Below are 4,951 nucleotides of genomic sequence, written 5' to 3'. Positions count from 1 at the left end.
TCCAAAGAAAGAACTGCAGAAAAACTTACCTGGAGCCTTTCCCCAAAAGAAGTTGCAAGGGTCGACAAGCTTCCCCAGGCGGCGGTTAGCTCCAACAATCGATGAGTGGCATCAAACTGCTGCACCACGTCATCAGCCAAAGGTGGACCACCGAAAGCAAGAAGAGGAGAGGGAGAAGCCGGCCGAGGCGAAGAAGCCATGACCAGGGCAATCTCCTAGGAAGCCACGGCTAATCCCTCAGAAGAACCCGTTGTAATGGCCATGGCCACCTCAGGAGCCGGCAAATCAGTAGCTGCGGACTCTGTTCCCCTCACAGCCACCTCGGTGACCATGTGTTCTGAGTCCTGAGACTCAGTACACAAGGGCGCACCAGAGGTTTGACAAGAAGTCGACTAGAGGCTCAGGGAAGACAAAGGCCTAAAAGTTGACAAGGAAACTCGTCAATAAGAATAAGAAAAAAGGAGAACAGAAGCAGAGAAATAAAACCAGAATTCACTCACTCAGCTATCTTCTTCTTCATAAAACCAAAAGAAGACCTCGCAGGGGGAACCACGGCAGTAAAAACATCGCCACCACCCTACGATAGGAGCGGTGCGGCCGGTACTAGAGCCTCAGAAGAACTCGGACCCGATGTCCGCTTGCTACAAGAGAACAAGGCCAAAGTCAAAACAAAGAGAGGAGTTCAACAATAGGAAAACAAGAAAACAACTCACCGATGAGTAACGAGGGCGGCATCATCATCCTCCTCTTCTTCATTCTCAACCAAGGCCACCATAGCACCAGCTGAAAAAGGACAAAAGTACTCAGTCAAAGATAAAAAACAACAACAAAAGGATAGAGCGTATTAATATGCTCACCTAAGAGCATGCTAGCTACAACTAGAGTACCTAGACGAGTACTCATCTGACGGGACTTCTTGGCAGCAGATGGAGCAGAAGAAGAGCTATCCGCTCGCCCCCTCTTTCTGAAAGTACGAGGAGCTCGAGGAACTAGACGAGGAACATACTCTTCATATATGTCAAAAAATATGGAAGAAACACCAGGAAGCATCATGGTAGTTTGAGACTTACTGGTCAAGGACGCCCCAGCAAGACTACCCCCAGCCTCTACATTTGCATGGAGATCATCAAGGGGAATTGGATCAGTGAAATTACGCCCCAACTCCTATAAAAGAGTAACACAACATGACAAGGAAGATTAAACAAAAAAATGGATACAACAAAAGACACACAAAAGTACCCGCATAAGAAAAGAATAACTCACAATCGGGGGCGGGTTGTTGGCACTGTACTCAAGGATAGCAAGCGGGACAATGCTTACTCCTTTCAGCATCTTCTGAAGACGCTCGAGCACCTCCTCATCGGTCAACTCAAGGGCAGGGACCATACGAGAAGGGTACTCCACCCTAGAGTACTCGAAACCATAATGTTTGCGCTCCTTCAAAGGTTGAACTCGGCGGTGAAGAAAACTTGAAATAATACCGAAGTCGGTCAAGCCCTGCTACTTTAGAATGCAAATCCTCTCGAGAAAAGGCTTGATCATCTAGAGCTCGGCAGTCGTCACATGGTTCTTTTCCCATCGGTCATTAACCAAGGGACTAGATCCGAAGTGAACGGAAAGGGGAGGAATCAAGTTGGCAGCATAAAACCAGTCAGCATGCCAATCCTTTACAGAATCAATCAGGTCATAGTCAAAGAACTTGCTCTTAAGACCCTAGCAAAACTGAATCCCACAGCCACCAAGAACATTGGTGTCATCGCGGCGGGGTTGGGGCTTCAGGCAAAAAAAGTAGCGAGAGAGGGAAAGAGAAGGAGGAATTCCAAGGAAGGTTTCACAAAGATGAACAGAAACAGAAAGGTGAAGAACAGCATTGGGAGCAAGGTGGTTTAGGCTAATCCCAAAATAGTTAAGAAATCGGTGAAGAAAGGCAGAAGCAAGAAGGCAGAGACCGACACTGATAAAGGAGACAAAAAGAATGATCTCACCAGGACTTAAAGCAGGGACCCGATGCTCGCCTAGAGCTCTCCAATCAGCAATACCCTAGCTATGAATCAGGCCATCGCTAACGAGCTCATGAAGCTGGTCTTCAGTTGTTGTTGGAGCCGGCCAGATCTTCTGAGCGGCCCTCATTGCCATGAATTCTTGATTTTCGATGACGGAGAGCGATGCTTCCTCGTCGATGAAGGTCGCCTGGGACTTACTTGCCAACTTCTTCCTACCCATATACTAACAAAGGCAATGGGGCACTAAGAATGGAGAAGGCTAAGATGGAAGCGCTCAGACGATGGCAGCAATGGTGGCAGTGGAATTTCAAAGGCTAGGGTTTCAAGGCAAAGGCAGGGTACCAAAGAAATGGAAGACAAAGGCCTTTAAATAGATTTTACATCGGTAAAAATGTGGCCCACTAGGCCCATTTTAACATGGCATGAGGATGCAACGGTCCATTTATCGACGCAGCTAAAATGATGGACGGCTCAAATCCACACAACGGTATAGTTTAACGGGCAGATTTTAGACTTATCCATCCAGCACCACGGCGAAGTTATCATATTACCACAAAAAGAACTCATCAACAATAAAGCAAAGAAGGGTTACCTCACAAGGAGCGCAACAACCCGGTCCTTACAGAAAGAACTCAGAAATCTCATCAACAACCGAGACATCAAGAGAATAAAGAATGACAACTCAGAAGGCAAGATTCTCTCCATTATAAATGGTTTCAAAAAATAGAAGATTACACATCTTACAAGACCCAATGAACTCGGTACCACGACAAGCAAAGTAGCAAAGAGGAACCCAGACACAGCTAGGCTCTGGAACGACTACGTGTTCCAAATTGCTACTCGGTAGGACAAACCGCCCTCGGCTACACTGTTTTCTTCAATGGACAGACGCAGTGCATCCAAGGCGGAAATCAGCGGCATGGTGGGACAACATGGAGCAGAGAAGGCCGGCAGGCATCTGTCTACCCAAGACTGATGTGATGCTAGATATGGTGTTGATCTGCACCGAATAGTCTCAGGGCAGGCGACGAGGATCAACCTAGAACTGCCAGATGAAGGATCGCATCCCACATCACAAGACTCCCTCTAATTACCGCCACGTACTTCCAAGTACAATATTGCTGCGGGATTAGTCTACCTCTAATCCCTATCACAAGACTCTCTCCAGCTACGGCAAGATACACAAGAACTGTAAAATACGTCTGGGGGCTGCTCTACTTCACAAACTAACAAATTCATAACTACGGAGACTTCAGACCACGCAACAAAAATGCTCGATGAATCAAAACAGCACAGGAGGAGGATATTTATAGGCCAAAGAAGCGGTGCACATGGACCAGGAGCACCAACAGAACAAACCTAACAAAGGACACAGTGAAAAGATAGAATTCAATGAAAGAGGACTTAGGCGTGAAGGAACAGTACTCAAGGACAAGCATATTCGAAAGGATATACCAACACTATACAACTCGTGAACAAACAGTATTTACACTCAACCACCACCATACAACTACATCTGACAATAGCAGACTACCAGAGAATATACCAAGACCCTGCATCCGAGTTCTTACTGAACAAAAGAACCCGGATATATGCTCAGGGGCTGCAACAGGAGAGGTTTTCAGTTCTTTTGAACAACTCAGATTCAAGACCCTCCAACTTTTTGTTTCAAATAGCAAGAGGCTCGGGGGCTACACTCAGTGAGTGTACTTTTTCCTTCAAAAAAGCACACGTCACCAAGAGGACTACTTCAAGACAACAGTCTTTTAAACGACATAAGATTCAAGACCCTCCAATTTTTTTGTTCTAAATAGCAAGAGGCTCGGGGGCTACACTCAATGAGTGCACTTTTTTCTTCAAAAAAGCGCACATCACTTAGAAGACTTCTTCAGGACAGATGACTTCAAGGCAACACAACAAAAGAACCCGGACATAGCTATATCCGAGCTCTTTTCGATAAAGAACCCGGGTATATGCTCGGGAGCCCTTCGACGAAGAATTAGGGTGATTTCAAGAAAAGACCCTCAAGCTCCTTATGCCAAATAGCAAGAGGCTCGGAGGCTACATCCAAATGGGAGTACTTTTTTCTTCAAAAAGATACACACCACGCGAAGATCTCACGAAGCGCTACACGGTTTCGCTCAAGAAAGCACTTGGACGACACTTGTTCCTGCTCAACAACACTTGAAGGAACAAGACGAGGCTTCCAGAACTCAACCATGAAGTGCTCGGGGGCTTGTCGGTGCAGGACCCATGGGATACCCCACAAGGAAGGAAAAAGATCTAGTCTAACTAGGATTCTTCCTCTGTAATCTTAGTAGTAGTATTATTCTGTAATCCTACTAGGAACTCTTATTGTAAACTGACTAGGATTTGACCTCCTGCCTATATAAAGGAGGGCAGGGATCCTAGGGACGGAGGCGACTTTTACGACACAACACTTTACAATTAATCCAGCGCAAAGGCTAACGCCGACTGGACGTAGGGCTATTACTCGATCAAAGATCGAGGGTCCGAACCAGGATAAATCGACTGTCACTTGCGTTTACCGTCAAGTTCTACATACGCTAAAGCCCGAACATACTACCTCGGGTACTCCCGTGGCAGGCTATCGGTGGTTAAACATCGATAGTGGGGGTAGGGGCTCTATCTACGAGGTTGACCTAAGCCGCCGTGACCTACCTACAGAGAAATCCTAATCCAATCTAAAGAGAACGTGCTGCCAGCGATAGAAAGCAGCCATCGACTCTGTAGTGCCACCACCGGGATGCCTTCGGCCATCGTCACTGCACCATGCCTGTACCTATGATGGCCTAGCGCGAGCATCACGGCTACCACTACTCCAACACGACATGGCCACTGTGACGGTGGGCGCGGGCGCACTAGCTACCAAGGTACACCAACGAGCTATTCATACCCGCTAGATCTACACCTAGAGGTTAAGAACA

The sequence above is a fragment of the Miscanthus floridulus genome, chromosome 17 (assembly GCF_019320115.1).
Source record: "Miscanthus floridulus cultivar M001 chromosome 17, ASM1932011v1, whole genome shotgun sequence".
In the NCBI taxonomy this organism is placed as follows: domain Eukaryota; kingdom Viridiplantae; phylum Streptophyta; class Magnoliopsida; order Poales; family Poaceae; genus Miscanthus; species Miscanthus floridulus.
Note: the sequence above shows the minus strand (reverse complement) of the source record.